This window comes from Myotis daubentonii, chromosome 3 (assembly GCF_963259705.1).
Source record: "Myotis daubentonii chromosome 3, mMyoDau2.1, whole genome shotgun sequence".
Taxonomy (NCBI): domain Eukaryota; kingdom Metazoa; phylum Chordata; class Mammalia; order Chiroptera; family Vespertilionidae; genus Myotis; species Myotis daubentonii.
This window is the reverse complement of record NC_081842.1, coordinates 130,323,098-130,347,673: the sequence shown is the minus strand read 5'-3', so window position 1 is coordinate 130,347,673 and position 24,576 is coordinate 130,323,098. Positions and strand designations below refer to the sequence as shown.

At 42.5% G+C, this 24,576-nt stretch overlaps 2 long non-coding RNA genes across 2 annotated transcripts in view; one reads left to right on the top strand and one right to left on the bottom strand.

Annotated features, from left to right (window-relative positions):
• The window catches only part of LOC132230701 (uncharacterized), a 351,439-nt gene that overhangs the window by 235,563 nt on the left and 91,300 nt on the right, over positions 1–24,576 (top strand). The window lies entirely within an intron of this gene.
• The window catches only part of LOC132230700 (uncharacterized), a 69,096-nt gene continuing 47,285 nt past the window's right edge, over positions 2,766–24,576 (bottom strand). The window contains exons 3-5 of the long non-coding RNA XR_009451914.1: positions 6,276–6,364; positions 5,789–5,953; positions 2,766–3,900 (exon numbers count right to left, since the gene is read on the bottom strand). This is a non-coding gene — a long non-coding RNA (uncharacterized LOC132230700). The remainder of the gene's footprint in view (positions 3,901–5,788; positions 5,954–6,275; positions 6,365–24,576) is intronic.

The following is a 24,576-nucleotide window of genomic DNA, read 5'->3' as shown; positions in this document are numbered from 1 at the left end:
CTAAGGCAGGACTTCCAGTCAATACTGTCCATGTGGAATGGGTAGCAGCTCTTTAAACTGGAAGTGGCTCCTGCCTTGTATTACTAAGCCAAAGGATTGAAACGAAAATGAGTTTACATTTTCTTATAGGCAGCATCCTTTCTCTTAGGTGGCCTTACTTGGTTTTTGAATGGGAAAGTGACTCAGCTTGCTCAATGAAGATGAATCCATTTGCAGCTTTTTAAGTCTGACAAATTATATTTTTTTCTTTTCTGGAAAGGAGCACTAAAAACAACTGGTCCCAGTCAAAATATACAAAATCTGTGAGGACTTTCCGCAACACCAAACTCCCAAATCTGTGACCAGAGCAGTAAGTACAATCACTAACGTAATAAAACTAGTGTGGTTTAAAGGAGATTTTGTTTAATAATTAACACACTTGCTTAGTGTAGCAACTCAAAAGCAAAATACACAGAAAGAAACTGGCCTCATAAACATATTCAACTATGAATGGACTTTATTTTCTACTCTCAGAATTTAACATACTGTACACCAGAACTCTTGGCCCTTTATAAGCTCATAAACATTAAAAAAAGAAAGCATCCTCAGTAGACTGTATGCACAGTTCTATAGTATTAAATTAGTATTTCTGTACCATAGAGTACATAGGTGACTCTATTCTTTTAGCTTTAAAAAATATTTTCTCAGTACCAATTCAAAATATTCTACCTCCAATTTGCCATTTGATAACTGATTTTCACTAAAAGTTTGAGATTATCCAAACAGTCTTACTCAAAAATGGCAAACGGAGATCATTGACGGAGTTCCCTTTATGACTTAATGTTATCAGTGCCCTAGGCTCTGTGCAGCAGCTGCCTTAACAACATATACATTGATGTGACCATGTCAGCTTAAGTAACTGAGAAGCTCCCTCCAATGCTTTTGCTCACAATGCCTTCTCTCTTGAACTTCAATAAGCAATGTTTTCTGATGGCAGATTGAAGACACACCCATATTCGCCTCCTTGGGATGAGCAGATGGGGTACAGTGGACAGGAAGATAAAGCAAGGTCTCAGTTTTCCTCAGCTGATTCCAACTTCCTTATGTTGATTGACTCCTGCAGGAATCAGGCATTTAATTGTCCAGCAGTCTTAATTTTAGGAGGCGCTGTGAGATATTTTCACTTCTTCATGTGAAATCCTGCTTTGCAAAGTTGAACAATGCAGTGAATTTTGGTGTATAACCAAATGGCCTCAAGATATAATCAAATTTATTTATGAATTAGCTTGAGTTTAACAAAATGACAGGTGGTAAAGTGTTCAATTTTTTTTTTTTTTTTGGATTTTATACAGGAGTTCAGAGAACTCTGGTGGATATGAAGACTGCTACGAAATGACAGTTACTACCATGATGTCAGATTCCACTAAAAGGGCTCAAGTTAATAAATTGGTTTAACAGTGGTCAAGCCCTAGCCTTTTGGCCCAGTGGATAGAGCATCGGTCTGCGGACTCAAGGGTCCCAGATTGTATTCTGGTCAAGGGCATGTACCTCGGCTGCAGGCACATCCCCAGTAGGGGGTGTGCAGGAGGCAGCTGATCAGTGTTTCTCTCTCATTGATGTTTCTAACTCTCTATCCCTCTCCCTTCCTCTCTGTAAAAAATCAGTAAAATATGTTAAAAAAAAAAAAAAAAAGCAGTGGTCAAGAGCAGGGATTCTAGGTCCTATCTTTGTTGTATTACTTGTATGTTAGGGAAATAACTAAACATCTCTATACCTAAACATCCTTAAACATTTATCACCCCTATCATTCAAGAATTATATTGAGCACTTTGGGATTCAAAGATCATCATGTATTTTACTTTCAAAAAAGTTTAAAACCTAGCTAGAGACAGTAGTACATAAGAAACAGTACATAATTACAATACACTAGAGGCCTAGAGCACGAAATTCGTGCACGCTTAGGCCCCCTAGGCCTGGCCGGCTATCAGGTCCAATTGGGGTCTTCCTTCCCTGGCTGCTGGCTGCTAGTCATGCCCTTCCTTCCTCCTGCACCGCCCCCTTGTGATCAGTGCACATCACAGAGAGCGATGTAGCCCACAACCAGGCACGTGTCCTGGCCAAGAATTGAACCCTGACCTCCTACTTCGTGGGTCAATGCTCAATCCCTGAGCCACATTGGCCAGGCTAACGTGTATTTTACAATTTTAAAATCTCAGAACAGAGTCTGCCACATAGTAAGTGCTCAATAAACATTAACTATCCTTAGGGCTTTTGAAAGTGTTTGAGAGAGAAAATTTACACAGTAGATCGGAAATGTATGTGAGAGGATGTCATCTAGCTGGGACTTAGTGGATGAGTAAGATGGGTAGCAGTTACAGTAATTATTAACATCAGCCCATTATAAATATAAAGTCAGATGTGAGGTGAATGGGGTCTTCAAATGCTCGTCAAAATTTAAAATAAATTAATAACTATTACATGCTAGGCATGGGGGTTATATTGATGAAGGAGTCTGAAACACAAATAGGTAAGCATGGAAAATTAATATGTTCAAGGATCAAATACCTCTTACATAATTCCACATTTTATAGGCCAGTTTGAAGTAAGTAGTTACTTAAAACTTTGGACTTCAAAGAACTCTGGTTATATCTTAGATCACCCGATTTTTCCACAACTCGACCATTCCACTCCCTTTTCACATATTTTTCTACTAAAATCCCAAGTATACCTTTTAATAACTCAATGAAATGTACACTTAAAATGGATGCATTTTCTTTTATGTAAATAGTAGCTCAATAAATTTCATTTTAAAAACAAAACAAATGACAGTATATTTTTAAGAGTTCATTTAGAAAAAAAGAAATGACAATTTGTAATTAAAATATGAATACCTTATTTTTTTCACTTTTAAAAAATATGTTTTTATTGATTTCACAGAGAGAAAGGGAGGAGAGATAAAAACATTGATTGACTACCTCTTGCATACCCCCTATTGGTGCATGTGCCCTGACCAGCAATTAAACCATGACCTCCTGGTCCATGGGATAATGCTCAACCATGAGCCACACTGGCCGGGTTGAATACCTTATTTTTAAGAAATTAATGTATTATGATAAAGCTAAAGTTTCCTTTGAACACCCTCCCAATCTTCACTGCCACCCATTATCTCTCCCATTAATACTGTCTCCCCCAAATCATCACTGCTGGCAGTGTGATATGGGTTCTTCTGAACCTTTAAAAATATATTTACATACATATATCGCCACTGAAAATGTACAGTACTGTATATATCTTACAGCAATTTGCTGTTGTCACTTAACATTATGTTTCTGAAATGTATCCATATTCATATAAATAAAGTTTATTTTTAAAATCTGATATAAATAATCTATTATATGACTATAGTGCATTTTATTTAGCCAGACCTTTCCCCTCCTGACAGATATTTAGGTTGCTTTTCTCTATTACAGCTCACCAGTGTAGTGGTAAATAGCAGTTACCACTGGGTGGCCATAGGAATGGGAGATGGTATTCTGTAAGGTTCAACATTTTACATGGGAATGCATTCATGTATTATTTATATAATTTAAGTACTGATTTGAAGAATTTTATGATACATAAATTATCAAAAAAGAAAAAAAAACAAAATTAGTAACAAGAAGCAGTCATCTATTAAAATATATGGAAAACAAAGTTATAGGGCATAACAGTGTACTCATGGTTTGAGACATAAGCACTTACTGAAAAATAGTGACCTGAGCACTAAACAGGTCATATAAACATTTTCCCCTATTCAAAGCAATTACAATGAAAACATCAGCACATTGGTTATCTTGGCATCAGCATAATTAACACATGCATGAATACTTCATTTATACTTTTTGCTTTCTTCTTTTAGGACTATGATATATTTCCCCATCTCTGAAATGAAAGGGGTAAAAATAAAACTATCATAAATGATGGACAATTTAATAGAAGAGCTTTAAAATAATAATTCATAAATCAGATACAAACCAGGACAAATTAAAATATGCATTTTAGAACTGAAAACTGATTTTTTTAAGAGGAAATATGGAAACCACATCATTAAATCTAAGGGACAAAATTGAGATGGGGATAAACAAAATGAATTTTCTAAAAGCTACACTTTGGAGCTCCACTTTAAAATTAACTTTGAATATATGTACATGGCTGATGATCAGAGAATTCATTTCAGGTAGAATACTAAAGTCAGAGGAGAAATCAGAAACTGTCTGACGTCTTTATCCTGGCTCCTGGCTCAACTCATTCTATCTCAGGGAGAATGTCAAAGATTTGCCTATTGAGAAACATTTCTCCTAATACTCTATCTTCTTTAAAAGAAAGTTAGTCATGTTTAAATTTTGAGGCTTTCTAATGAATTTAAGTCAATAGGGGTTGATCAGACATATCAAAATTTACTTAAGTGGGAAAAGCACTAATAAATCAGGAAGAAGTTAAACAGCATGATTTCTGATAACTAATCAAGAGTTAATTTGTATAAACTTACTATAAAATATCATTCATTATATGAATCAAAAGGGATTACTAAGCAAATATTTCAATTTTGTAAGAGAATGACTAAATCATAGCTAGCTTTAAATTTTTGAACTGAATGATAGTAAAATAAGTAAAATTATTAAACCAATAAGCCTTACAACTTCCTGATCACCAGCGGCCCTGGAGAGAGAAGGCATCATTTGCGAGCCCATTATCAGACAAGCACTGTGCACATAAATCCTACATAAGACATGGGCCTGCCCTCGCAGAGCTCACAGCCTAGTAAGGAGAGTAATGATTAAGCATGTGCCAGGTAGACAGGGAACAAAATGGAAAAGATCAGCTTCATGGGAATGACTCAGCTGGGTCTTAAAAGATGAAGAGTTTACCAAGCAGGCCTTAGGCAGCAGAACAAGACATGGCAAGGAAGAAATGTAGCACAGTGTGGATAAGAAACTAGCAATTCGGGCTGGCTAAAGCACTAGCTACCTATTTCATGGGTAGTGGCAAAATACAAGGATAGGTAGGCAGAGGCCCTGATCCTGGAGACTTGAGAGCCATTCTAAGGAATATGAATTTTGCCACTGAAGAGCTGTAAGAGGTGAAAGTTCACTCTGGCAGCAGGGTAGAGATGAATCCGTAAGGGACAAACTTCTAGACAGGTAGAGCAATTAGGAAAACAACCATCCTTTTCCAGATGGACAGCAATCATGACAGAGGAAGAGGAGGGGTAAATGAGGTCTTCAGGTAGAACTGACAGCAATTAAGACTGGATAGTGAGGAATAAGAAAGGAGTATCTAACATGACTCCTTGATTTCTGGCTCAGATGAACAAAGGACGGTCATTCATTAACCAGGATAGGAATGCTGGGAGAGAGGAACAGGCTGAGAAGAAGATGGCTTCAGGTAAAGCCCTACTGAACATGGGATCTAGGAAGATGCCCAGTAAGCAGCTGAAATATAGGATGGACCTCAACTGCTTTTAATTTATTACTTCGGCATTAGTTCATATCTCTCAGCTATCAAAATTTTATCAGGGACATTAACAGGGCAAAATTGACTGCTATTAAAGTTTGGATCTTCTCACCAACGGACTATACACCCTACACCTTAGGAATTAGCAAAGGAAGAAAACAAAAAAAAAAGAGAGGGACAGTTGAAGGGAGGAAGGAAGAAGCAGGGAAAAAGCAAACACCTTTTTAACACGATTAACTCTCTACCTACACATGACTTAAGAAACTCTACCTTAAGGTAAACAATTCACTGTTGGACGATACAATGTTAGACTTACCTCTCTTTCCTCCTCCTTGAGTCCCAATTTTTGTCTTTATCTTTATTTCTTTTTCGTTTATGTGGGCTCCGACTCCGATCCCTTCCATGCCGTGAACACTCAGCATCCAAATAGCTTCCACCAGACTGCCGGGAACCTACTGAAGCTGATCGCCTTTCTTCTCTCCTGAAACAGACAGGGCCACCCATCAGTTCGCTTTCCTCACTGGTCTCCAGTGTGCACCAGCCTAAAGTAATGTTCTGCATCAGACCAACGATACAGGATCTAATAAGTATGTGAAATCTTACAAGTCACATAAGAGGGCAAAGAGACACCGTTTTTATAACATGTTTTACAGCTCTGGTGTAATAATGCTGAGGAAAGATGAGAAACAGCAAGTGCTCTGATGAATTCTAGTGTGCTACTGATGCCCTTGGAAATACTAAAACTTAAATGATTATAAGAGTTTAAAGAGAGAATATTTTCACCAATAAACACAATGACATACTTTTCAGCATCATCCTCTGCTTTTTCCTGCTCTTCTTGCCAATTATTACTGAGTTCTTCCATGTGCACATTTATCACATCCCGAATCACCTTAAAGAGATAAGCACAGAATTTCAGATAAGAAAGCTATTCAAAAAATTAAGTTTAGACTGGAAAGATGGTGGCTGACAGGTCGGAGGGGAGGGATAGGAAGTGAGTGAGGGAGGGGATGAATGGAGAGTGTGCGGATGTGTGGTGTGTGAGTGAGTGAGGGACAGTTAAATCCTGCAGGAGCAGCAGAGGCTGACAGACCAGGCTCTCTGGGACATGGAGAGACTACCACCACTGTGGCACTCCCAGACCTGGGCAAGGACCCCAGGCCATCTTAAAGGGGAGAGTGGCCTCTTCTAGGAACTCAGCAGCACCACCACCCAGACAGGCCTTGGACACTGCGCATGACCAGCAGCCCCTCCAGAAAAACTCCTGCAGCCACACCCTCAGACTCTGGGACTCTGCGCCAAAGGAGCCACATGCATAGAGCAGCAGTAAGTGCAGCCTCCCCCTCCCCAGCAGCAGACCTCCAACATTGTCTGCATGAAAGTTTGCACATCTCCAGTGCACACAGGTCTCCAAGGCACACCACACTATAGACTTCTCTTAGGAGTAACCAGGAGACTAAGCTGGGTTTGGTTTTGTACAGACACAGGCTCACTGCCACCCAGTAGAAATTCTGAATTCCCTCTGCCCAAATAACTGCCCCTACACACCCAGCTGTGCAACTTAAGTGCCAGGGCCCCACAGAGTGCCTCAGAACTCAGAGCAGGGGAACTGGGCCTGTGAACTGCACCAGCACAGTTGCTCACTGCCCCTCAGCCCATCTATCCACAGGACACTTTGGGGAAGCCCTGGTGAGCCTCTGCTGGGTCCAATCTTGAAACAATAGGGATGCACTCCCCTGGGCAGTAGAAATTCGGAATCCACCCATCCTGGATACCTGCCCAAAGCATGCCAGGGCCCTTCAGAGTGCTTCAGTGTGCCTGAACTAGCAAACTCACTGCTGGTGCTCCTGTGTGCAACTAGGGGGAACGGGAGCCTATCCACCACAAGTGCATCAGCAAAATCTGAGTTTCGGCACCCCACAGCTGCAGAACTCTGGACACTACAGGTGCATGCTTTTCCAGTGTGCAGGTCTCCCAAGACCACCGATCCACAGGCAGTCCTGGGGCTCCGCTGTCAGCCCTGCTGCTCATGCACATAAACAAACAGGGTTGCACTGCTGGGCTGTAGAAACTCTGAATTCCCTCTTCTGGGATACCTGCCCACAGACACTGCAATACAGTGGCTTCAGTGCCAGGGCCCTTCAGAGTGTGTCAGTACACCCTGCTGGCAAACACACCACAGGTGCCTCTGTGAGCTGCTGTTAGAGTCGCGTGTTTCCAACCACGGAGGCAGCAGCAAAAGCTGAGTCTACCCACCCCACAATGACAGAACTCTGGACACCACAGTCACTCTTTGCCAGAACGCAGGCTTCCTGAGCCCCACCACCCTAATAGATGGTTCCTGGGTGCCACTGTGAGTCCCTGCTGGGCAAGCATGATTTCAATCAAGGGCATAAGACAGCAAAAATTGGAACACGCCCTACACAGCTGCTGACTTCTAGACACCTCAGTTGTGCCTTTCCAGCTCAGAGGCCTACATCAAGAGAACCCAAATAGCCCAAGTAGGGAGTACACTAGACTACCAAACTCAGGAGACCTGAGAGGTCACACCAGTAGCACCACACCCTAAAGAAACTGGGTAGCAAAGCAATCAGAATTACAATTAAAGCATTACAGCAAAACATAGGAAGACAAAAAAGCAACCCACAAAGGAAAGAAATAGAGAAATCACCAGAAAGGGAGTTAAATGAAATTGAGGCTACTAACTTATCAGAGAAAGAATTCAGAGTAATGGTTATAAGGATGTTCAAACGGCTGGATGACAAATGCACACAACTCAATGAGAATTATAAGGAGCTGAATGAGAATGTCACCAACATGAAAAGGAACCAAGAGGAAATGAAGCATGACATAGCTGCAATAAAGAACACAATGGAAGGCTTAAACAGCAGACTAGAAGAGGCTGAGGACCGCATCAGCGAATTAGAAGACAAGGTAAGAAAAAACACACAAACACAGGAGCAACTGGACAAAAAAAACCTGAAAAAGCCAGAGGAGAGCCTAAGGGAGCTTTGGGACAACGCAAAATGAAACAACATTCGCTTAATAGGGATACCAGAAGGAGAGGAGGAGAAGCAAGGAATAGAAAACCTGTTTGAAGAAATAATAACAGAAAACTTCCCTGATACTGGCAAGAAAAAAACTACACAAGCCCAAGAAGCACATAGAGTGCCAAACAAGATGAACCCCAAAAGACCAACACCAAGGCACATCATAATTTAATTGGCAAACACCAACTTCAAAGTAAGAATCTTAAAGGCTGCTAGAGAGAGACAGAAAGTTACCCACAAGGGATCTCCTATTAGAATATCATCTGACTTCTCAACAGAAACACACCATGCAAGAAGGGAATGGAATGAAATAGACAAAGTGATGCAAAGCAAGGGAATGAATCCAAGAATACTATACCCAACAAGGCTATCATTCAAAATTGAAGGTGGAATCAGGAGCATCAGAGACAACAAAGGGCAAAGAGATCTTATTACCACCAAAGCAGCAATGCAAGAAATGCTAAAGGGACTGCTGTAAAAAGAAGAAACAAAAAGACAAGAAGAAACACAAACATTAAGAATAAAAATAACCACAAACAAGTACTTTTTAATAATAACATTAAATGTAAATAGATTAAATGATCCAATCAAAAGACACAGGGTAGCTGAATGGATAAGAAAACATGACCCATATATATTTGCTGTCGCCAAGAGACCCACCTCAGAACAAAGGAATCACACAGACTGAGAGTGAAGGGATGGAAACAAATTTTTTCAAGCTAATGGAAATGAGAAAAAAGCTGGAGTTGCGATACTTTTATCTGACAAAATGGACCTCAAAGTAAAGGCCATAACAAGAGATAAGGAAGGTCACTACAAAATACTAAAGGGAGCAATTCAACAAGAAGATATAACTCTGGTAAACATATATGCACCCAATACAGGAATACCCAAATACATAAAACAGCTTCAGGAAGATATCAAGGGAGAGATCAATAGTAATACAGTCATAGTAGGGGACTTTAATACCCCACTGAAACCACTGGATAAACACTCTAAACAAAAAATCAGCAAAGAAACAGCAATCCTACATGACTCACTAGATCAGATGGACTTAATTGACATCTTCAGAATATTTCACCCCAAAGCTACAGAGTATACATTCTCCTCGAGTGCACATGGGACATTTTCAAAGATAGACCATATATTAGGACACATGCAAAGTCTTTTCAAATTCAAGAAGCTAGAAATCATAATAAGCATCTTCTCAGATCACAATGGCATAAAATTAGAAATCAACTACAATAAAAACATTGAAAAAAAATCAAACACTTGGAGGCTAAATAGCATGCTATTAAGCAATGACTGGGTTACCAGAGAGATCAAAGAAGAAATAAAAAGCATCCTGGAAACAAATGACAATGAAAACACAACAATCCAAAATCTATGGGACACAATGAAAGCAGTCCTGAGAGGGAAGTTCATAGCTCTACAGGCCTACCTCAAAAAACAAGAAAAACTGGCAATAGATGATCTAACCCTACAACTCAAAGAGTGACAAACAGAGCAACAAGAAAAGTCCACAGTATCCAGAAGGAAGGAAATAATAAAGATCAGAGCAGAAATAAACAATATAGAGACCAAAAAAACAATACAAAAGATCAATGAAACCAACAGATGGTTCTTTGAAAGGATTAACAAAATTGATGAACCTCTAGCCAGGCTCACCAAGAAACAAAGAGTGAGGGTCCAAATAATCATAATCAGAAATGAAAGAGGTGAAGTAACAACTAACACTATTGATATACAAAGGATTGTAAAAAAATACTACGAACAACTCTACTCCAACAAACTGAACAACCTCAATGAAATGGACACATTCCTAGAAAAATACAAGCTTCTAAAACTCAACCAGGAAGAATCAAAAAACCTGAATATGCCAATAACTACTGATGAAATTGAAACATCAATCAAAAAGATTCTAGCAAACAAAAGCCCTGGACCAGATGGCTTCACAGGGGAGTTTTACCAAACATTCAAAGAAGAACTAAAGCCAAACCTTCTCAGACTATTCTAAAAAATTCAAGAGGAAGGCACACTTCCAAGCTCTTTCTATGAAGCCAGCATTACCCTAATCCCAAAACCAGATAAAGACACCACAAAGAAAGAGAACTACAGGCCAATATACCTGATGGATATTGATGCTAAAATCCTCAACAAAATTCTAGCAAACTGGATGCAGCATTACATTAGAAAGATTATACACCATGACCAAGTGGGAATTATTCCAGGAATGCAAGGCTGGTACAATATCCGCAAATCCATATATGTTATACATCACATAAACAAGTGGAGAGACAAAAATCACATAATCATATTGATTGATGTAGAAAAGACATTTGACAAACTCCAACACACTTATCTGATAAAAATGCTCAGCAAAGTGGGAATAGAGGGATCATACCTCAACATAATAAAAGTCTTATATGAAAAACCTACCGCCAACATCATACTCAATGGGCAAAAACTAAAACCATTTCCCGTAAGAACAGGAACAAGACAGGGATGCCCACTTTTACCACTCCTGTTCGACATAGTACTGGAAGTGCTAGCCAAAGTGATAAGACAAGAAGAAGAAATAAAAGTCATCCAGATTGGAAAAGAAGAAATAAAATTGTCATTATTTGCAGATGACATGATACTATATTTAGAAAACCCTAAAGACTCCATCAAAAATTATTAGACATAATAATAAATTTGGCAATTTAGCAGGATACAAAATTAACGCCAAGAAATCTATGGCATTTTTATATGCCAACAGTGAACTTACAGAAAGAGAAATTTAAAAAAACAATCCCATTTACCATTGCACCAAAAAATTAAGATACTTAGGAATCAACTTAACCAAGGAGGTAAAAGACCTCTACCCAGAAAACTGCAGGACATTTAAAAAAGAGATAGAGGAAGACATAAACAGATGGAAGAACATACCGTGCTCATGGATTGGTAGCATCAACATCATCAAAATGTCCATATTACCCAAAGCAATCTATAGATTCAATGCACTCCACATTAAAATACCAACAGCATATTTCACAGATATCGAAAAAATGCTCCAAAAATTCATATGGAAAAAAAAATAACAAAAAAACCCTGAATAGCTGCTGCAATGCTGAGAAAGATAAACAAAGTAGGAGGGATCTCAATACCAGATATCAAGCTGCATCACAAAGCCACTGTTCTCAAAACTACCTGATACTGGCACAAGAACAGACATATAGACCAATGGAATAGAACAGAGAACCCAGAAATTGACCCAAACCACTATGCTCAATCAATATTTGCCAAAGGAGGCAAGAACATAAAATGGAGTCAAGACAGTCTCTTCAATAAATGGTGCTGGGAAATGTGGTCAGACAAATGCAACAAGGTGAACTAGACCCGCAACTTACACCATACACAGAAACAAACTCAAAATGGATAAAGGACTTAAACGTAAGACAGGAAACCATAAGATTACAAGAGGAATCCACAGGAAGCGAAATCTCAGATATATGCTGAAGGAATTTCTTCACTGATACAGCTCCTAGGACAATGGAAACTAAAGGAAAAATAAACAAGTGGGACTATATCAAAATAAAAAGCTTCTGCACAGCAAAAGAAATCATCAACAAAACAACAAGAAAACCCACTGCATGGGAGAACATATTTGCCAATGATATCTCTGATAAAGGTATATCTCCAACATTTATAGGGAACTCATACAACTTAACAAAAGGAAGGTAAACAACCCAATCAAACAATGGGCAACGGATCTAAATAGACACTTTTTGAAAGAGGACATACATAAGGCTGAGAGACAATGAGAACATGCTCAAAGTCACTAGTCATCTGAGAGATGCAAATCAAAATGACAATGAGATACCATCTCACACCTGTCAGAATGGCTATCATCAACAAATCAACAAATGACAAATGCTGGCCAGGATGAGGAGAAAAATGAACGCTCGTTCACTGCTGGTGAGAATGCAGCCACTGTAGAGAAGAGTATGGAGCTTCCTCAAAAAAAGGAAAAATGGAACTTCCATTTGACCCAGTGATCCCACTTGTAGGAATATATCCCAAGAAACCAGAAACACTAATCAGAAAGGATATATGCACCCCTATGTTCATATCAGCACAATTTACAATAGCTAAGATTTGAAATCAGCCTAAGAGCCCATCAGCAGATGAATGGATTAAAAAACTTTGGCACACCTACCCAATGGAATACTATGCTGCTCTAAAAAGGAAGGAACTCCTACCATTTGCAACAGCATGGATGGAGCTGGAGAACATTATGCTAAGTGAAATAAGTCAGTCAGAGAAAGATAAATATCACATGCTCTCACTCATTTCTGGATTATAATGAACAACGTAAACCGATGAACAAAAACAGATGTAGAGACAGAGAAGCATCAATCAGATGCTCAAAACTCGGAGGTAAAGCAGGGGAGGGTGTGGGTGAGGGGGAAAGATCAACCAAAGGACTTGTATGCATGCATATAAGCATAAGTGATGGATGTGGACAACAGGGGGTGAGGGTGAGAGCAGGATTGTGGGATGAGGAGTCATTGGGGGGATAATTACACATTTGTAATATCTTATTCAATAAAGAAAAAAATTAAGTTTAATGCTAGAAATAATCACTACTGACAATTAAATATTTATTAAAAGCTATGATACAGTGGACTGTGGGATGTATGCAGTTTAGGAAACATTAAAAAGACAAGTCCAATTGGAATATGAATGGCAGATTAAAGTATATCCATGTTAAATTTGCTACAGTTAATAACTATCTTATGATTATGCAAGAAAATATCCCTATTCTTAGGAAATAGTATTAGGGATAAAGGATCATAATGAACAGTTCAGAGAAAAAATTAAGGTACAGATAGAGACAGCAAAAAATGTAACGATAAAGAGTACAAATGACAAGCAAATGGGGCAAAATGTTAACAATGGTGATCTGTATAAAAGACACACAGCAGTTCTTTGTACTATTTTCAGTTTTGCAATTTATTTGTCTGGTTGAGATTTACAAGTAAAACTCTTTCTAAAGAATCTTATAATTAACTGAAGATGACAGACAAAACCTGAAACACACAGTCACTTCACAGATACATACCCAGTGAGCCTGTAGGTCACTCACCTAAAAACCATTTAAAAGTTTTTTTCCTTCCTATTTATCCTATCGCATCGTCAAGCACAGGGTCTGGCCACAATTTAGGTGAAACTGAAACAGAAGGTTACAGTTGGTTCCTGCGTGCCTTATTAGGAAAGCTTTAAGGAGGAAGGTATGGGGAAAAGGGGGCAACCTCAGAGACACACACTATGGATCAGGTCTGACTGATTTTCTCCCCACCTCAAAGAACTTTTCAACAGCTCCTGAAGTAAAATGGAACAATGTCTAAACTCCTTAAAAAGCCTTGGAACCCTTCCACAATTTTACTATTCCACATAGAAGTCAGCTTTATCTCCTACTGGATGATCCTTCAAAATCCCTAAGTTCTAGCCACCCTGGATTACTAATGGATCCCTGGAAAACTCCCATACTTTTATTTGTTTTTAGGAACACTAGTTCTTCCACCTGGAAGACCCTTACCCACAATTTCCACTCCTCCACTATACTCTCTTGTGGAAAATCTATGATAGGAGAAGGCCTACCTCGGAGTGGCACGAGTCACGCATACCTGAATTCCAATTCAGCTCTAGCACTTCCCTGTTTCTCTGCCCAGTAGCTCTATGTGAGCTGTGTGAAACCAAATATTATTAGACATGGTTTCCACAGAGCCGCCACATAGAAAGAGCTTATACACAGACATTTACTTACCCCCCTCTGCTTCTCCCTTTTCTCAAATACTATCTTCTCTATGAAGCCTATACCAGTCTTCCCTTTTAAAAAAAATTGATCCCTCCACCCACACACTTTGATCTCACCTCATTTTAGCACTTACCACAATTTGCGTTTTGAAACATCTTTTTTACCTCTTAAACTATAATATCTCCTTAAGGGTGGGGTCTGTGTGCAATTATCTTTACATAACCCACAGCAGTATGTTATGCACAGTAACTACACTAAAAATAAATTTTTTACTGAAATTAGTCAAAGTTCAGGTTCTAAGTCAGAGCAAACAAAAATTATCCTATCTAATAATAGACAAAAAGGGTAATTAACCATACCTCCGACAAGCTTCCCATTGGCTAATCAGCACCATATGCAAATGAGCTTCCATCCAAGATGGTGGCTAATTTGCATACTGCAGGCAGGGCGGGACTGTGTGAGTCGCCATTGCCAGCTGCCATCCAGGCCCCCATGTGTCAGCCCCAGAAGCGGCCTGCCCACTGCCCATGACCTGATCCGGTCAGGGCCGCAAGCGGGCACCCATGTGCAGCCGCAGAAGCGGCCTTCCCACAGCGTGTGCAGCCACAGAAGCCGCCTGCCCGCTGCCCATGACCTGATCCGGTCCCAGGTTGCAGGCCGGTGCCCATATGCACCCACAGAAACCTCGGGCCGGCGCCCATGTGCAGCTGCAGAAGCCGCCTGCCTGCCGCATCCCACTATGATCCACTGAGTTATGAGGCCAGAGAGCAAGGAGAGCTTTTGTCCCTGAGTCTAAGTGCTGAGCGGAGGACAAGGCTTCCCCTCCTAAAGTCGCCAAAGGACAGGACCTAACCTAAGCTACATCCTCTGAGACAGCTCAGCAGGCACCACTGACCCTCTCTGCAGGCCGGGCCCCCCTCCCCCTTCCCCTGTCCCTGCACAGCTCCCATAGCTCCCCACTGGCTGAGTCAGGCACAACAGGTTTGCAGCCACAGGGGCGATTTAGCAGCTAATGGAAAATGCGAGAACGAACAAATGAAGCAGCTAGTGCAGTGGGGAATAGACGTTCATCAAATTCGTTGTCTCTGAGAAACTGAGGCAGCCAGCACAGGCCCCTGCACAGGATGAGGCTTCTGCTTCTAAAGAAACGTCCTGGGGTTAGAGGTGAGGAGGTGCTGCCTTTCCCATCTTGGAGCTCTAGGAGGAGACTGTGCTCACCCTCCTGGTATTCTTAACACCCAGAGACCCCTCCCCAATCCAGGCAGGAACCTTCCCCACGCTGACCGACTCCAGAAAGCAGAGAACAAAGAGGCACTTCTTGACTTCAAGCCTCTCAACCTTGGCTGCACATTAGAATCACCTGGGAATCTTTTTAAAATTCTGATTTCTGGGACTCATCCTCCGGAAATTCTGTTTCTTTGTTATGGGGTGGGGCCACAACATTAGTAACAAAGAAAGAATTTCCCGAGGATGAGGCCCAGAAATCAGAATTTTAAAAAGATTCCTAGGTGATTCTAATGTGCAGCCAAGGTTGAGAACCACTGCTCTAAACAGACTTAACCACTGCGGGCAAAGACCTGCAGCTGAGAGTGGGTAGGTTCTGGGTGTCGAGGTACAGAGCATGGAGGACCTGCTGGGGGAGCAGTGGATCTGGAAGCCTGTGTGCTGGGTCAGAGACACGCCTGCCTCCCACCCTCCCCTGCCCTGCACATAGACGTGCCTGGACTGGGGTGAAGAGGAGAAGGAGAACTAGAGGGAAGGAACACTGAGTGTTTGTTGGCGGCCATGTAAAAAGGACTGTGACCCTCCCCTCCCGCTGAGCCACTCCCTAAGGCAACAGGAGATGGAGGGTCTGAGAGCAGCCACACAGCTCTGTGGCCATGACCAAGGTACCAAGATGGTGTCCATGCAATGGGGCTGAGGAGGTGTCAGAGGACCTCACCCCAGAAAGCCAACAGCTCTTTGTGTGAGAGAGAGAAGGTGGCAGGGAGGGAGAGAGAGAGCGAATTGGACTCAAGAGGCCTCAAGGCCCAGTTGAGGAGAATATACCAGGGATCAGCATGGACTTGAGCTCTGAGGTGAGGGTCAAGGGCAGCTGGGTGGGGGCCAGCCCAGACAGAAGACTGAGGTCCGGATGTTCTTGACCCTGCTCGGTTCTTTGGCACCTCTGCCTGAGGTATAAACTGTCTGACATGGAAGTACAACTCCAGAGAAGGGGGTGGGGAACCTAGGTTAAATAATATTTTGTTTTTGTTTTTTCACTTGGCAGAATGGAGGCTGAAGTTGAAGTTAGGTTTGGTTACTAAACGATAAAGAGAGCAACATTTCTCGCACGCCTGACTGTGTGGTCTGAGTTTGCTGCTGCCTATAAACCAAGAAAAAGTTGTAAAATGAAATACTAATCTCTAGGGTTTAGGTCAGACGAGGAGTAGTGCCACTCAGCCTGAAGCTGGCTCATGGCTGGCCAATGCGGAGATGGTGGCAGGAGCCTCTCCCACCTCCGTAGCAGCACTAAGAATGTCCAACTAACAGTTTAGGCCCGATCCCTTGGGTGCCTAAGCCTTTAGTCGGACATCCCCTGAGGGCTCCCTGGCTGCCAGAAGGATGTCTGACTGCAAGCTTAAGCCTAATCCCCTGGGGAGTGGGCATAAGTCAACAGGTGGACATCCCCCAAGGGGTCCTGAACTGCAAATGGGTGCAGACCAGGCTAAGATACCGCCCCCCCCCCCGAGTGCACAAATTTTGTGCACCGGACCTCTAGTCCATACATATAAAACCCTAAGTGGCCGTTCGACCTGTCAGCTGTTTGACCATTTGACCAGTAGATATGATGCATACTGACCACCAGGGAGCAGATGCTAAACGCAGGAGCTGCCCCTGGTGGTCAGTGAACTCCCACAGCGGGAGTGCCACTCAGCTGGCTGACGCGCGCCTGACACTGGGCTTATGGCTGGTGAGCACAGCTGTGGCAGCCCGAACCTCTCTCGCTGTTGCAACAGTGTTACTGAGTAGCAGCGGCAGCAGGTGCAGTGGAACCAGGATGAGCGGGAGTGGCGTGGCCCGGGCCCGCCTGGGCTCGGACTCCTCCCCAGCAGCCTGCTGCTTCACACACTACTATATCCCTCGGGAGGGTCCCGGATTGCAAGAGGCCTCTAGTATAAGATATCAATGAAACTAAGAATGAATATAGTGTTGAAAAAGCCCTGGCCAGAGATAAATTACTAAGAAAAACTGTAAACACTGAAGTATTTGCAGATGAAAGATATTTGGGATGTGTTTCCAAAATTACCAAGCACCTGGTAGGAGAAGACAGGTGGTAAATGGGGAATGAATAAAACAAGATCATATGTTAAGGCTGTGTCATGGTACATAGGGCTACATTAGACAATTCCATCCATTTTAGGATAAGTTTGAATATTTCTGTAATAAAAAGTCAGCCATCAAATTGTAAAAAGAATGCTAGCAGCAACACAAACTTGATCACAAAGTTATGAGAGTAGAGAAGAAACAAATGATATACAACAAAGTATTTAATGGACTGTTAGAATCACTAAGGTAGTATAACATGGTCCCAGACCTCTACTGGGAGAGATAAGTCTACAACACATACATACTTTAATTGCAAAAATAACAGCATAAAATTAAGTGTAAGCTGTGTGGTGCAGAACATCTATCCTATCTAATAAAAGACAAAAAGCTTCCCATTGGCTAATCAGAGAGATATGCAAATTAACTGACAACAAAGATGGCAGGCAGCAGCCATGCAGTTGAAGTGAGCAGGAGGCTTGCTTGCTCCAGTGATGGAGGAAGCCAAGGTTCCCCGCCTGCCGCAGCCTGCTCTAAGCTCCAAAAGCAACAGCTCAAAAAGCAACAAAGTTTCCATTACAGAAGCCAAACAAACCCCAGACACCTGCTGTTGGCCAGCCGCGGCCTCAGAGCTGGGAGCACCAGTGATGGCAACAAAGTTTCAATTATAGAAGGTAAATAAATACCAGAATGAAAAAAAAGAAAAGAAAAAAGGGAGTTGATGGGAGCTTCAGTCGCAGATCAGCCTGAAAACAGCCCTCAGCCCCTCACCCAGAGTGGCCAGGCACCCCAATGGGGACTCCCACCCTAAAGGGGGTGTGGCCAGCCTGAAAACAGCCATGAGCCCCTCATCCAGGCTGGCCACGCACCCCAGTGGGAACCCCCACCCTGAAGGGGGTGTGACCAGCTGCAAGTAGCCATCAGCCCCTCACCCAGGCTGGCCAGGCACCCAAGCGGGACCCCCACCCTGATCCAGGACACCCCTCAGGGAAAACCAGCTGGCCACCACCCGAACACCAGGCCTCTATCCTATATAGTAAAAGGGTAATATGCAAAGTGACCCTAACAGCAGAAAGACTGGGAATGACTGGACGCTATGACACACACTGACCACTTGGGGGCAGATACTCAATGCAGGAGCTGCCCTCTGGTGGTCAGTGCACTCCCACATGGGGGAGCTCTGCTCAGCCACAAGCCAGGCTGATGGCTGCCCGTACAGCGGTGATGGTGGTGTGAGCCTCTCCTTGCTCCTCAGCAGCACTAAGGATGTGAGTCTGCATCTTAGGTCTGCTTCCCGCTGGCAAGTGGACATCCCCCGAGGGTTGCCAGAAGGATGACTGATTGCCAGCTTAGGCCCAATCCCCCGGGGAGCAGGCCTAAACCAGCAGTGATCATCCCTCGAGGGGTCTGAGACTGTGAGAGGGCACAGGCCAGGCTGAGGGACAGCCACCCCCCCCCCACCCGAGTACACAAATTCTTGTGCACTGGGCCTCTAGCCCTTTATTATAAAGAAATAATTTGCAAATAGATTGTCACGCCTTCACATAAGACAGCTGCCCCATGTGGTCACAAGATGGCCACCACAAGATGGCTGGCAGGGGAGGGAAGGTGGGGGCGACCAGGCCTGCAGGGGAGGGAGGGCAGTTGTGGGTGAGTGGGCATGCAAGGGAGGGAACTTAGGGATGACCAGGCCATCAGGGGAGGGCAGTTGGGGAAACCAGGCCTGCAGGGGAGAGCAGATGGGGGCAACCAGGCAGGCAGGGGAGGGCAGCTGGGGGGGACCAGGACTGCAGGAGAGGGCAATTGTGGGCAACCAGCCCAGCAGGGGAGGGCAGTTGTGGGTGACGAGGCCTGCAGGAGAGGGCAGTTGGGGGTGACCAGGCCTGCAGGAGAGGGCAGTTGGAGGCAATCTGGTCAGTAGGGGAGCAGTTAGGCGTCGATCAGGTTGGCAAGGGAGTGGTTAGGTGTCAATCACGCCAGCAGGGGAGTGGTTAGGGGGTGATCAGGGTGGCAGGCAGAAATGGTTAGGGGTAATAAGGCAGGCAGGCAGGCAACGGTTGGGTGACAGCAGTCCCGGATTATGAGAGGGATGTCCAAATGCTGGTTTAGACCTGATTCCTTGAGCACCTGGCTCTGGTAGCAAGAGGAGATTGTGCCTCTGGGTCCCACAGATCATCTCCTACACAAGGTCACTCCTTCAGGACTATTTTGCCTAATACATATAGACAAACACAGAGAGTCAGGCAAAATGAGGAAACAAATATGGGTCAAACCAAAGAATAAAACTAACCCAGAAAAAGTACCTTAATTTAACAGATAAGCAACCTACCTGACAAAGACTTCAAAGTAATAATCGTAAAATTGCTCACTGAACTGCAGATGAACATGAAACTTTAAGAGACAGAAAATATAAAAAACAGAAATTATAACTTAACTGGAAAATACACTAGAAGGGTTCAACAGCAAACTGGATGAAGTAGAAGTAAAAATCAGTGAGTAGGAAGACAAACAATGAAACACCCAGACAGAGCAGCAAAGTAAAAATAAAAAAGAACTTTAAAAAGAGAAGCTCCCTCAAGAGACCTCTGTGACAACATCAAGTGGAATAACATTCACATTATAAGGGTCCCAAAAGGAGAAGAAAGACAGGGCCAGAATAGTTATTTAAAGAAAAAATGGCAAAAAATTTCCCTAATCTTGGAACGGAAACAGACACCCACGTAAAGGAAGCACAGAGTTCCAAACAAGATGAAACCAAAAAGAACCACACCAAAACACATAATTAAAATGTTAAAGTTGCCTTGGCTGGTTTGGCTCAGTGGATAAGAGCATCAGCCTGCAGACTGAAGGGTCCCGCTTTGATTACAGTCAAGGGCAAATGCCTGGGTTGTAGACTCAATCCCCAGCAGGGGGCATGCAAGAGGCAGCTGATCAATGATTCTCTCTTATCATTGATGTTTCTCTCTCTCTCCCTCTCCCTTTCTCTCTGAAATCAATTAAAAAATATTTTTTAAATGTTCAAGTTAAAAATAAAGAGAGAATCTTAAGGGCATTAATGGATAAACAACTTATTACATACTATTGGCCTGGTGTATGAAATTTTTGCAGTGGGGGGTGAGGGGGGATCCCTCAGCCTGGCCTGTATCCTCTTGCAGTCAGGGACCCCTCGCTCCTTACTGCTCGCTGCAGCAGAGGCGGGAGAGGCTCCCACCACTGCAGCTGTGCTCAACAACTGTGAGCCTGGCTTCTGGAAGAGCAGTGCTCCCCCTGTTGGAATGCACTGACCACCAGGAGGCAGCTTCTACATTGAGCGTCTGCCCCTGGTGGTCAGTGTGCATCATAGTGACCAGTCATTCTGCTGGTCTTTCTGCCATTCAGTCGCTTTGCATATTAGGGTTTTATTATATAGGATAAGGCAAACCCCATAAGGCTACCTCAGATGTTTTTTTCAGCAAATCTTTATAGGCCAGAAGGGAGTGCCATAACATTCAAAGTGCTGTAAGAAAATAATTTTCAACCAAGAATTCTCTACTTGCAAGGTTAACATTAATATCTGATAGAGAGATCAAGAGTATTCTAGATAAGCAAAAGCTTAAAGAGTTCATCACCATTAAGCCAACCTTACAAGAAATGTTAAATGAACTTTTCTAAGCTAAAAAGAAAAGGCACTAATTAATAAAAAAAAACATACTCTTGAAAAGGTAAAATACATGCACACTTGAAAAGTTAAATATATAGTAAACGTATCAAATCAATCATATATAAAGCAAATATCCAGGTTAAAAGACAAAACAAGTGAAAGTAAATAAAATTGCAACTAAGGAAAAGATAAAGAGAAAATGTGTTGTCAAGAATATAACATGGGCAGAGGAGTAAAAATGTAAACCTTGGGAATGTGTTCAAAATTAAGTTGCTATCAACTTAGAAAAAGACTAATGAATGCATAGGATGCTGTTCAGACTGCAGAACGAGGTTGGACCCATTCCACACGGGTTATGGGTGGACCACCAGCTTCTCTGTGGAGACACCTCAACTTGGACAGCCATACCAGGACATATCCCCTTGAAATTAACACTAAAGAAACTGTAAGCTATCTGCTTTAGGGATCTGGCAATTCATCTCTTCCCCCAAACCCCCAGCTAGTGAAAACAACATGAAGGCAAGTACTATGTCTGCATTGTGGCCTCAGTCATTAGCAAAATGACATGTACAAAGTGTATGAAATAGTTGTTAAATGAATGAATTAATTAATCAGCCCATCAGTCAGTCAAGTAATCAGTCTGTTACTAGGACAAGGACTAAGTGATCCTCTTCCACTCATACTATTATGCTAGCAGTTATCATGCCTCCCCCCCCCAACACACACATTGAGAGTGTGTGTGTGTGTGTGTGTGTGTGTGTGTGTGTGTGTGTGTGTGTAAAGTTTGAATTAGCAGGCCTATTTGAGTAACATGCTAAATTCCCTGCCACATGCCAAGGTGAATAGGTTCACAGTATAAATCCTTGATGTCTTTGCCTTGGCCGGTGTGGCTCAGTTGGTCAGGTGTCATCCCATGTATCAATTCCCAGTCAGGGCACATGCCTGGGTTGTGGGCTGGATCCCCAGGGGGGAGTGTGCAGGAGGCCCCAGGTTGATGTTGTGCTTTCATATCAATATTTCCCCCCCCTCCCCAACTTCCTTCTTCTCTCTCTGAAAAATCAATAAACTATTATTTTAAAAAATATATTGACCTCTTTTTGTCCCCATGCGGTTCATAGGTTAAAAGAAACAGTAGCTGGTAATTGCTATATCAAAAGTATAAGCCATGAAAATGCAAATCAAAACCACAACGTGATATCACCTCACACATGTTGGAATGGCTGTTATTAAAAAGATAGGAAAAAAGGTGCTTTGGAGAGAATGTGGAGAAAAGGAAACCCTTGTGCACTGTTTTGTTTTTGTTCTAAATCTATTTTTATTGATTTCAGAGAGGAAGAGAGAGGAGAGAGAGAGATAGAAACATCAATGATTAGAGAAAATCATTGATTGGCTGCCTCCTGCATGCCCCCTACTGGGGATCCAGCCTGCAGCCCAGGCATGTGTCCTTGACTGGATTTGAACCCGGGACCCTTCATTCCACAGGCTGATGCTAGATCCATTGAGCCAAACCAGCTAGGTCTGTGCACTCTTGACAGGAATGTAAATTAATGTAGCTGTTCGGGAAAACAGTATGAAGGTTCTTCAAAAAGTTAAAAATAGAACTGCCATGTGATCCAGTATTTCCACTTCTGGAAACAAAAACACTAACTTCAAATCTGCACCATCACATTTATTGCAGCATTATTTACAGTAGCCATTACATCAAAACAGCCTAAGCATCCATCAATAGATAAACAGATAAAGAAGATGTGTTATACACAAGTGTTCTATCCAATGGAATACTAATCAGCCATAAACAAGAAGGAAATTCTGCCATTTGTGACAATATGAATAATCCTCGAGGGCATTATGCTAAGTGAAGTAAGTCAGACATAAAAAGAAAATACTGTATGTTCTCACTTACAAGTGAAATCTTAAAAAAAAATTTTTTTAAACGAAACTCATAGATATAGAGTACAGATTGGTGGTTGCCAGAGGTGGGGAATAGAGACAGGGTGAAATGGATAACGGTGGTCAAAAGATACAAACTTCCAGTTTTAAAATAAATAAGTCCTAGCAATATAATGTGCAGCACGGTCACTAGCTAATAATGCTGTGTTGTACATTTGAAATTTGCTAAAAGAATAGATCTTAAAAGTTCTCATCACACACAAAAATTTTGTAACTATGTGTGGTGATGTATGTTAACTTGAATTATGGTGGTGAACATTTGGCAATATAATACATATATCAAATAATTATGTGATATACCTGAAACTAATATGATATGTCAACCATACCCCATTTTTTAAAAAGTATATGCCAAGCCATGGCCGGCATGGCACCGTAGCTATATCACTGACCTGTGCACCAGAGGATCTCAGGTTCAATTCCCAGTCAAGAGCACATACCTGGGGTTGCAGGTTCGATCTCTGCCTACTGTCGGGGCATGTGCTGGAAGCAACCAATTGCCGGGGTCCAACCCCAGCGGGTCCAGGGGTTCCCAAAGGCATAGACGGAGTCGGCGAAGAAGTAATGACACGGAGACAACGTTCAGTTGATCAGCAGCCTAGCCAGGATCTCTAGCCCGGATCTCCAGCCAAGTTCTGGTCTCGATCTCCAGAGAGGTTCTGCTTCGGATCTCCAGCCAGGTTCTGTGGCCATGTTCCCTCGCTAGGTTCTTCAGCCAGGTTCTGTCCAGGTTCTCCAGCCAGGTTCAGTCACCAGGTTCTAGTCAGGCTCTCTTGCCAACCTCTGCAGTCAGGTTCAGTCCAGGATCTCTTGCCATGTTCTCTCCAGCTAAGCTCCTCTGTCTGTAGGTTCTGTCTTCTTGGTTCTCTTCTAAGCTCTGTCCCTTTCTGTCTTGTTACATCTGTATTTATACCAGTTGATTCAATCCCATCAATCTCTATTCCAAAGGTTAGGGCGTTTCTTATCTCCATTCCAGGGAGTAAAGATTATGTAGCTTAAGCATGATTGTTCATAGTTAAAGTGATTACCCGCCTGGCACTTAGTTAAGGGGTTTTATTCCCTCCCTAACTTCAGGGGAAAATCCCTACCTGGGGAAACAACCTTTCTCAGAGGTGATCTTGGTTAAAACACATAGTGCCAAGAAGGTGAGCAAACATATTAAGAAAAGTATGCCATATATGCCAGGTCCCTTGAAACAGCAAGCATGGACCGGCTCCCAGCAACCAATTAATGTGTATATCTCCCATTGATGTTTCTCTCTCTCTCTCTCTCTCTCTCTCTCTCTCTCTCTCTCTCTCTCTCTCTTTCCCTTCCCCTTCCCCCTCCCTCTCACTCTCTCTAAAAGTCTATAGAAA